The 11,821-nt window shown below is 31.9% G+C and overlaps 1 long non-coding RNA gene across 1 annotated transcript; it reads left to right on the top strand.

Annotated features, from left to right (window-relative positions):
- The first annotated feature begins 2,162 nt into the window (after nucleotides 1-2,162).
- Nucleotides 2,163-5,236, top strand: LOC145583245 (uncharacterized). The gene is made up of 3 exons (XR_014100094.1): nucleotides 2,163-2,777; nucleotides 4,631-4,808; nucleotides 4,912-5,236. It is a non-coding gene; the product is annotated as an uncharacterized LOC145583245 (long non-coding RNA).
- Nucleotides 5,237-11,821: the final 6,585 nt, after the last annotated feature.

Genomic DNA, 11,821 nt, shown 5'->3' with positions numbered 1-11,821 from the left:
ATAAAGATAGGAAACCAAAATTATACATATAATTAAAGATACTTATCATATCAAATAATGAAATAATTAATATTTGAGTATAATATATAAGGACGAAACGTAATGATTATTTTGGAAGGAAAAAGTATTATTTTTGTAAGAAAGGAATGAAAATATTATACTTTGTATTACGTATATAAGTATATTAAATTTTTTCTAAAAAGATTTTTTGACAAAAAGCCAAAAAGCAAAAAAATAAAATAAAAATAAAAAGTTTTGGCGGGAAATTTTTTAACCAAAAGTCGACATGTGTCATCTTTGGTTTCGCCTTTAGTATATAGTTATAGATAGATATATAGATTGTATCCTCTTATTATGAGAATCTATCTATCTATCTATGGTACACTAGCTCCATGGCTGATACTATACTTGTCCCTGTTTTAGTTTAGTTAATTTGTGGTTAAATTTTAACATATTTATAAATAAGTAAATTCATTATTACTCATTAAATCATTTTATTTAAAATTTTTTGTGAAAATATATACGAGTATCAAGATTTGTAAGCCGTGCATCGCACATGTGCTATACTAGTTGATATACTAAGATTGCATACAAAGTGATAATAACGAACAAATGCAATTATTAGGTCATGTCATACATACTATAACAAATCACCAAATCACAAATATTTCCTCAATTAATCAATTTGGCTTTTGTCATGGGAGGTGACAAAGTTTTACGCTGAGTGTACTAGCCTACCATAACCCCCTCCTTCATCCAAAACCCACTAACCGAGTTAATCACCAATATTCCCTAACAGTATAAAATTGTTATTTGTTAGCAATTGTGTTTAAAACCATGACCCAAATTCATTAGAATTAATCTTTAACCACCACCCAAAATTAAAGACACAATTTATGATAATAAAGTTACAAAAAAAAAAAAAAAAGAGTTGCTTGTGTATCATTAATTCTAAAACTTTGATTGCCAACTTATATGTGTATATTATATTTTAACAACAATATAATTCCACAATTATTTTCATTTCTTTCATTTATTCATTTATAATTCATAATATAGTTTTTTTTCTTTGAGGGAATAATTCATAATATAGGTTATACGTACTTAAAATATGTAACCCATAACCTAAAAATGCATAGCAATTTTAAAGTTTTTTATAAACCACAAAATATATATACTTTATTAATGAATTTTGTATGACAATGAAGAATAAAATTCTTTTAACAACTAAAATAAACTTATATAAATTTTAGGTTAAATGCATATTAGTTAATGAATTTTGATGTTCAACAATATTTGCAAAAATAATCAAATGATGTATATTTTTTGAAATAAAATAATTACCTAGGGCGCTGCCTAGACCTGGCAAATGGGTCATTCGGGTCGGGTATGGGTCGGGTCATTTCGGGTCGGGTCAAGTTCGGGTCAAAAGGTTATCAGGTCATTTCGGGTTTCGGGTTAATTTCGGGTCGACTGATAATCGGGTCGGGTATCGGGTCAACACTTCGGGTCGAGTTCGGGTCTGGTCAGTTCAGGTCGGGTCAATTTTCGGGTTAATTTCGGGTCGGGTCAGGTCAACTTCGAGTCGAGTCATATTCGGGTGATTCGTTGGGTTAAATTCAACTATTTATATATACAAGTTTAGAGGCGCACGCAATGCGTGCACGACTATCCGTTCTCGACCTTCCCAAATTTAGCTGAAGACATTTTATGCAATTTTTTTAAAAATTAACTTACACCTTTTTTTTAAAACAATACAACACTAATAAAAAATCTTCCTCCCTAGCTTCCGTTCTTCCAATACTCCTACCAAATATAAAATTTATCATGAATTAGCACGACTACATTTTAGCACTAGTAGAAAAACGTACATTTGCGTCGCCATATTTGCGTCACTCATTAGAAAGAACGAAGCAAATGTTTAATTTTACCATCCTGAAAAGTTATTTGTGTCGCATATTTATCAAGAAGCGACGCAAAAGTCAGTTGTATTGCAGATTTTTAATATTTGTGTCGCTCTTATTTATTGAAGCGACGCATATAATAATCTTATTTGCGTCACTCATTTATTGACAAGTGACGCAAATGAGTGAGTGAATAAATTGCGTCACTCTTTTAATAAATGAGCGACGCATATGAAAAATGTACAGCATTATGTTTTATGTTATTTGGGTCGCATTTTAATAATAAAGTGAGGCAAATCTAGCTTTTGCATTTTGCTCGCCTACCTTTCACTAAACAAAGAGAAAATAACAAATTGCTACTCCAGTGAATTTCTACAGCCAAAACACCCACAAATTCGACCCTTAAATCCAACAAATTCGGCCAAAAAACACCGATTCCTCAGCAAATTCAACATCCAAAATCGCAGTCAAGTTGAAGACCTATAATCGGCAGCAAATTGAGCAATTTCGAGCAAAAATTTGGACAAAAAACCCTAAGAAATCCGAACCCATAAATCCCAGAAAAATTAAGCATTTCCGACCAAAATTCCCCCATTTCGTGCAAAAAAATCTACTCAAAACCATAGGAATTCGAACCCTAGAAACCCCAAAAAATTCAATTAAAAATCCTAGCCTCATATTCGAGCAATGACTGAAATTTTCGACTGGAAAATCGATTAATTTCGCCCCCAAAAAACCCGAGGAAGTTCTAGCAAATTACAACAACAATAATTGAAGTTTGATTAGTGTAGCTGTTCGACCAGTGTTCGCCCCCCTCATATTACTGCATTTAGGCTCGACATTGTTGAATTTGTGAAGTTTATTTCACCTAAGGTAAGATTGCTTGTATTTAGTGAAGTTGTCTTTTTTTTTTTTTCGTCCAATTCGTAAGTTCTGTTCTAGGGTTTTTTTTATTTTTGATTTGTTTTTCTGTAATGCGAAAAAATTTCATGAAATTGAAGTCATAATTGCAATAGAACTCAGAATACTTTTGTTTGTAATGGGATTATTAGAATGCGTCTATAAAAATGGGTTTGAGGTTGCTGAGAATGGCTCATTCATTTAGTTTATTTTTTGAGGGAATGGCTCATTCATTTAGTTTAAAATGCAATTTATAATTTCTGAAAATGGTTTGCAGTTTTGTTCTCTGAAAATGTGTTGATTGATTTTTGTTAATTTTTGAAAATTGGTTGTATTACTAGGAATTCATACCAATACAATTTTAATCTAGTTAATTTATTTGCTGCAAATTCTGTATTTAATTGAAATTTTGTAAGAATTGGGAATTTGGCTTGGTAAATCAGGGGTAATTAACTAATTAGATTTAATAATTTCTGTTCATAGGATATCAATTTTTTTCAATTTAAAAATTACATTTTCAATGCTGAATACTATTTTCAGATTTTAAAACTGAATTTATGCTAGTATGATGAGGAAATATTCAAGCTTTATTGTTTTTGGATGATTATATGATTCTTATGATTGATATATGCTGCAATTTAACGAAGATATGGTTGGCTTGTAAATTATAATTGGGTGATGATGAAACTAATGGTAAATTCGTTGTTTTAAGCACGAATTATACTCCCTTCGTTCTCAAATTGTTGTTCCGGATTTTAAGAGTGGAAGTTGGAGCGTAATTTAAACTAGTAATGTTACTAATGTATCATCAAAGTGTCTTCTTGAGTTCATAGGTTGAGCAATGATGAGCTTGGTTTGTGAAAGTAAAAGGTCAAAAATGTTGCTTAGATTATAGTTTTTGGATTGACTTGTTTCTTGAGACAGACATATACTTTGTTATGATCGAAGGATTTAGGGTTTGATTGATTGATTGTTTGATGATCGAAGGATTTGTTTAGTTTTGTAGATAAAAAGATAACATGGACTATTGAAGTGTATGTAAATCCAAGTGGCCTTACTCATCTTGATTTAAAGTATATGACATAAGTAGTTGAAGGCTCGATTTGTTTGATATGATTCCACGAGGTAACAAATTGAAACGATATAGTAGATATACTAATTTTACACTGACTGTATACTCTAGCCCTAGGAAGTTTATTTCAAATATTGCTCTTTTTCCCGTCAATTAATTTCAAGGCAGGTAATGGGGATCCTCTATCTACTAAAAAGGATTCTTAGGCAGGATAGAACCCTGCAGTACCCTTTATCTACTGATGTTCCACAGCTCACTTCTATCTCATCCTGTTGGTGGGCATTTGGGTTAATTCTTCTTGAAATTTTACCTTCAAGAGCTTAGGTAGGAGTTGTAGAAGCGTACTACAGTAGCTCGTTGTGTATCCTTGTGTTTATTCATTTGTCGTCCTCCCAGATTAGGAGACTCTGATTGTCCGGCTCTTTGAAGATCTTTACTTGTCAATGTCTCCTTATTCGCTAGTTCTTGCATCGTGATATGGAAGCTTATCTCTGGCACAGGTTTTTAATATCCTGGATTTAGCCGGTTAAGATCTTTATGAGAGTTGGGAAACATAAGGCTGCAAATTTTGTGGTAAACTATGTTGTCTGTGATTTTTTTGGTTAGAGTGAATTATAACTTTATAAGATTTCTCAGAATTACTATTTTTTCTGCACTCCTTATGGCATGAAACGGTGCATATCATTTCTCTTTATGACAATGATCAATGGCTCCTAAAGATCTCACTTACCTCCGTTTGAACGAATTGCTGTAGTGTTCTTGGGGTTGAATTGCAGACCTCCGCTTGTTCAAGTTCGAATCACAAACCCCCGCTATAAATATATTACATGTAGTGTCCTTAACAATTGGGTGGACGTGAGTGTGGCTACTACGTCATACGTTATATGTACGAAATACTTGAACATCACCATAGCAGTGAGGATCTTATTCAGGTATGAGTTGTCAAATATTTCATTTTTGTTTGATAAATACAATTTGATGTTAGCTACAATTTTGAATTAAAACTTTCCTCTTGTATATTTGTTGTGTTGATAGGATTTTTCAAGAACTACACCGTACACCGAGGAGGAGATAAATAAGATTCGAGATATTTGGGCAAAGTATTTTATATGTGATGTTGAACTTTAGATTTACACTTAGCGCATGTTGGACTCTTGTTTTGGATTATAGGCTTGACATGAATGATTTTGGTTAATTGGTGTTGGGATGATGAGTATAATGTCTATGATATTGAGATGTAAATTATTGGACAGGTTGTTAATATAATGCCGTCATTCCCAATTTTATGGGTAGGCCAAAATACAAAGGAGACTCTGCCGAAATTTACATTTGCATTATTCAATAATATTGCATTTTAATTTCAATTATATTAGCATTAGCATATTACTTTATACCACTAGCAAGGAAAACAGGTACTACAAACATATACAAGGCAATTATTATAATTAAAAAAAAATAATTAACCTCATTTGCGTCACTCATTAAACAAACAAGTGACGCAAATAAAGCAATTTTGTATTGTCTAGTCAGTGGCGGACCTACCCTTGGTCCAGGTAGGTCACGTGACCTAGCAAAAAAAAAAAAAATTAAAAAAACAAAAAACACGGACAGTACTGGAAGGGGAAAAGAAACAAAGCAGAGACCAAATTCAAAATTCACGCACTTTCATTCTCTCAAATCTCAATCTCTCTCTTCTCTCTTCGCCGCCGCACCGCCACTCGCCGGAGTTGTCGCCGCACCGCCTAGCCGGCTGCTCCATCCGCATACATACACACTCGGCGCTCTTCGACTCTTCTTGCTGCCATGTGTAGACACCCATTTGTGTCTCCCCAAAACCAAACTCAGTGATGAGTACCTTTCGCGTCGAATCATAATCGAATGAAGTGAAAGTGTGGAAAGTCTAGTGTTGCGAAAAGTTTTAATTTCTTTTCTCTTCTCTCTGTTTTTGAAAACTTATTTTAAGAAAACAGACAATCCAGTTTGGTTGGTCCATGATATGGGTCCAATAGTAGTGTAGTTGGATGGGGCTTGCAAAGACTTTTCCAACGATATATTATAAGCCCAATTTCGATGAATATTGAGGAGGTTATGACCAATTTACCAAACTGGGCCCGGTTTGAGCTTTATATGCGGCCCAATGATCTAGGGGAGGGCCTAATATGATTTATCTTTCCTAATGCAATTAGGAATGGTTTTAGTCTTCTAGAATCTTCTAGAAGGTTCTTTTCATTCCTAATTCAATTAGAATTGATAAATTGACTTTTGTTGACTTTTCAGAGTTTTAATCAAAATCAAATAGCATTTTCGAGGAAATTATATGATTTTATCCTCCTGTACGGCAAACTTATCTGATTTTCGAAAACGCGTTAAAATTAAGATTGGCGCCTAACCCCAAGCCTTGGCGCCAAGAACCAGGCCTGGCGCTAGCCATTAGCCTCTGGCGCTAGTGTTGGTGCCTGGTGCCTTGGCGCCAGCTCTGTTTTTTGTGCGTCGGACTCTGTTTTGTTTAATTTATCTTTTTGGCTGATTTTCTCTATAAATATCGTATTAAAAACTCCGTTTTCATTCACCTACAATCAATTTTCACCTACAATCAATTTTCACCTACAACCAATTCTCTACATTCATTTATCATCAATTCTCATCTACATTCATCTACAATCAGTTTTAATTAGCATTCATCAATTCAATTCTTTCTTTCTTTCTCTAAACTTTGTTTTACATACAAAATTCCGCATTCACAAGATCTAGAAACACCTAGTCATATTCGAAGTTGCCTTCGCCCTAGACGTGAAAGGTTTAATTTCTAAGGGTTTGGTTCCAAATCTCTATTTTAATTATTTAATTTGATTGTTATTTATTATTTTCCTTGAAGTTACTAACGTGTGTATTTTGTTATTAGAAAGAGGTACGAGGCATCAAAGTAAGTGCTTTAATGGTTTTTATTGATGTTATGATGTAGATATCATGTTTATATTGTTATTATGATATTCCTAGTATCATGTCTAGGGTAACTTTAATATTAAATATGATTATTATGATGCTTCCTATGTTCTTCCTAATATTTATGGTTGTTAATATCATGTTAGGGTTAAAACTTTGATTTTTATTGCTTAGTGACATGCTAGGGTTTGTTATTAATTTTGTTAGTATCATGCTTAGGATCTTGCTGCTATTATTATGCTTTAACATTAACATTAACATGAACATGATTATGATTATAATTGTTATAATTTATGATGATTATATTATTATTATTATTTCGATGATGATTATTTTATTTATGATTATTATTGTTATGATTATAATTTTATTATTCATGATATTATAATTATGTTGCTTGATTATATTTATTTTTATTGCTTGATCACACCTTTATGCATGTTTAAAGGGAATTGGTACTTGTAATCACGCTTAATAAGATATTTAATAATCTTGTTTAGGGTTAATTTGATTATAATTCAAGTGATCGCCAATAATAGTTTTATTTGTGCATTAAATTCAACCAACATAGATTAAACAGGTTTAGGGTTAATCCTATTGATTGCATGTTAATCAGAAAGCGCACATGAATACGATCAGAATAAAGTAGAGGCCTATTATTAGGGCAGATTCAATCTCTTTTAGGTTGGATTTGTACCTTCATCCCCGAACCCTTATTTGGTTCATGACCTTATGGAGTTGACGATCTCTAGGATCGTTAAGGGGTGTAACCTTCACCTCGTGAACGGTTTACAAGTTCCTAAAACTTGTTGGCGACTCTTTTGCTTTATCTTCTTCCCTTTTGGACGCCACCGTACTTTAGTGTATGATCACAGTGGGGTTCAAGCTAGTGGGATTTAAAGGCTTGAAATTATTCCCTACACCAGGTAAGTTTGTTTTTAAGTTTTTAAATTTGTAAATTATACCCAAATTGTTGAATTGTTGGGTTGAGTACTTGAATTTGTGATTAATTGAGTTGATTATGTAATTTAATCTAGTCAATTAGTGTGTGTTCTATTGTTTTTTGAAATTGTTGATAATTTATCAATTTAGGGAGTTAGGGTTTCTGATTTTTTAGGAATTGAATTGCTTTTTATTTTTTTTATTTTTTTTAGGAATTGAAATTGTTTCCTGTAAATTGATAATTTGATATTATAAATTGTTTCCTGTAAATTGATATTATAAAGTGACAGTAAAATTGATTAATTGATGATTTCATATTAGAACTTAGGGTTTCTGTTTTTTTTTTTTTTTTTTGGAATTGATTAGTTTGGATAATTGCATATGTGGATTGTAAATTGAAGCATTTGTGGTTTTCTTAATCTAATTGTTAATATAACTTAATTTTTAGAATGAAAAGGAAAAAAATGTGTGATGTCACAAGTTTCTACAGTCCGAAAAATGCATTATGTTTTCTTAATCTAATTGTTAATATAACTTAATATTAGCTTTTTTTTTTAATATTCTTGCATTAATTATTGATTAGTAGTCGGTGGTGACCTAGCACCCGAAAAATCCTGGATCCGCCACTGTGTCTAGTCAGTCATTTGCGTCACTCCTATATAAACAAGTGACGCAAAGAACAAACAAGAAGTTTATCAGAAGAGTTATTTGCGTCGCTCCTTACTAAAAGAGCGACGCAAATAAGAGTTATTTGCGTCACTCCTTTATAAAGGAGTCACGCAAATGACTCTTATTTGCGTCGCGCCTAGGAGCGACGCAAATGACTTTTAAATCATTTGCGTCGCGAGCAGTTGCGTCGCTCATAGAAGCGACGCAAATACACTATAAATGAGCGACGCAAATGAGCCTTTTTCTACTAGTGTAGTATTCTGGAATTTTAAAACAATGCAGCACTAATAAAAAATCTTCCTCCTTAGCTTCCGGTCTTCCAATACTCCTATCAAATATAAAATTTATCATGAATTAGCACGACTACATTTTAGTATTCTGGAATTTTAAATCATTATATAACAATTAAAGATTCAATAGATCATCCATATGCATATATAAAACATTAATTCTGCAAAATTAAAATTATAATAATGAATTAGTAACACCCACAATGTGTTTGATAAAAAAAAAAACCCCACTATATGTTATTCGAATTATATAATAGAAATATAGTTTGATAACTTTGAGTAATGCAAATTGCGATTAATTTCATAGATTTTATTATTCACATAGTAACAGCCACAGTGTGTATGTCATTCAAATCTAATATATATATATATGAAGGGGAGTTTTTTCCCGAGTTTTTAGAGAGCCACGTAGGATCTAATTTTCTCAGCGCGCCATGTAGGATTATAAATCTTAGTAGTACCAATTAAATAAGAGATTATTAATTTCTTTTAGAATTAAATAATTTAAATGTCATGTAAGCAAAATTGGCGAATGAGATTTTTAAGTTTAAATTAATTAAATATTATCTTTTAATATTAGGAATTTTATCTAAATATATAACAAATTTTAGGCTCATAAATACAAAAAAAAAAAAAACATTATTTAAAAAAATCAAACAAACCGTGCATCGCACGGGCTTCATCTAGTTTTATACGTAGTACTCCGTAATAGAAATATAGAGGCTTTGCGTAATGCAATTAATGTTATGATATAAACCCAATTTCATTGATTCCAAAAAATTAAAAAAATAAAATTCGCCAAGGATTACAAAAAAAAAAAAAAAAAAAAAAAAAAACACGATTACCTTTGTAAAGATAATGGTACTTCCAAAATTAAAAAACAATCTATCATGATGAATTTGTAGTCCTTGTTGAGCTTCAATATATTAGAAGTGATGATGTCAACTGAGATCAAACAAAAAATTATACCTGTACCTGCAAATTCAACCAATATTAATATATTATTGTATATATAAGCAATTTCATGATCTATATAATCAAATTAACCTTAAAAAAATAGATGACTACTTAAAACGAAGAGGTGATTGCTTAAACGAACATATAATTATTTGACCAAAGACATGCAAAACAAATGACACTAAAAATCAGGTTATTCTTAATTTCTTATTATTATTTGCAGGATCTATCATTGTTATTATTTTTTATAAATCAACGTGGTGGAAACTGGGTATGAGGATGATAAGCGTTTTTTTTTTTGGGGATAGAATTTAATGGTGGCAATATAGGATAAACAAAAAGTTAACTGCCAATTAGGTGATATACTATATACGTGCTTAGTTTGAGGGTTGGGGAGGTAATTGTTTTTTTTTTTGAAAGTACAGTTAACCAATTTAAATGTGGTTTAAATTTATGAGCAGTTATCTTATGCACGGACAGTTTTTTTTTTTTTTTTTTTTTTTTTTTTTTTTTTAAATAATGGTTTATGTTTATGGGTAATTATGATATGATAATTTTTTAAATTGTTGGTTAAAAATGTAATTTTTTAAATATGAAAAGGGTATTTTAGAAAAGACAAAATTTATCAACCAAGAAGTGCTTTCTCTTTATATATTACTATAGATTTATTTATTTATTTATTGACGAAAAACTCACTATATTTATTAAGGCTATTTTTTTTCGTGGAACATAGTAATTGTTTGACTTATATTAAGCTCTTTTTTGTTTTTTTTTGTTTTGTGTGTGTGTGTGTTTAGATTGAGAATCACTTTCAGGATCTCCTGAAACTAAGAGGGATGCTCTAACTAATTGAGTTATACCTCCTTCTCTTATTGATCTTAGTTTTAATACGTACTCTTATTATCATTGTCATTATTGTAATAATTTCTTTGAATTATTCTTATACTCTCTCCGTCCCAAATTACTCTTAACGATTTGACATTTTGCACTATTTACACATCTCACTTTGACCGTCTTTTTAGCTATTATATGAAAGTCAATGTAGTCATGTAAGATGTTGTTGGGTCTATTTTAATGTATAATTTCCTAATATAAACTTTTTATAACTTATACAATTATTTACTAAAAGAAGTTAAAGGTCGGGTCATTTTCGGGTTGGGTCAACTTCGGGTCGGGTCGTTTCAGGTCTCGGGTCAACTTCGGGTCGGGTCATCTCGGGTCGGGTTGTTTTGGGTTGGGTCATTTCGGGTTTTGGGTCAAGGTCGGGTCAGTTCCACTTCGGGTCGGGTCGGGTTAATTCGGGTTTTGGGTCAATTTCGGGTCATGGGTCGGGTCGGGTCATCAGGTCTGGGTCAAGATTGCCAGATCTAGCGCTGCCTACTTGCCCGCGCCAAAAACTTGTTTTGTGACAAATGACAATACATTGACACAATCTTATGTGGCATGTTGATGTGCTGGATAAACATGATGACGTACATTTTTCAATCGGGTTGATGAAGAAATGTTGGAATGGCATGGAGTTATTACAAATCAGCTTAGTGCTAATTTACTCAAAAAGGGAAAATTTTTTGACCAGTATGATTCTCTTAGGTTAGAGGGAGATGGTGAAAGAAAATGGAGTGAAATTGAATGAGAGAGGAGCTAGATATCAATTGAAGTAAAGCAGGGAGGGAACAAAAATGTGGAGGGCTAGACAATGTTTTTGCATTTGTGGGTAGTTCTTCATAATATTTTTTTGGGAGTTGTTCACAAAACAGGTTTGTTATAAGATATGTAGTTTTGGATAAATTGAATGAAAGAGGAAATTGACTAGAGGGCAAAGGGTTTATGTGGGTAAGATATAAACTAATGACGTGACATTATGTGATAGGTATTTGCTTAATTTGGGGCCCAAAATAATATATTTAAACATTTCGTTCAAATTTCAAATGAATTTTTGAAATCTAATTTAAAATTAGATTTGTACAATCAATGCACAACCAATGCACCCATATTCCCAACCACCCTATTCTCCCTCCTCTTATTTTATTGGTATTTTTTTTTTTTTAAAAATGGTAACTAATAATCTCACATTTGGGTTATCTGTTCAAAACAATCCCACCTTTTCGAAATTCCAAAACAATCCCACCTTTAACCCTCATCTG

This window comes from Chenopodium album, chromosome 2 (assembly GCF_948465745.1).
Source record: "Chenopodium album chromosome 2, dcCheAlbu1.1, whole genome shotgun sequence".
In the NCBI taxonomy this organism is placed as follows: Eukaryota; Viridiplantae; Streptophyta; class Magnoliopsida; order Caryophyllales; family Amaranthaceae; genus Chenopodium; species Chenopodium album.
Note: the sequence above shows the minus strand (reverse complement) of the source record. Positions and strands in the feature narration are given on the sequence as shown.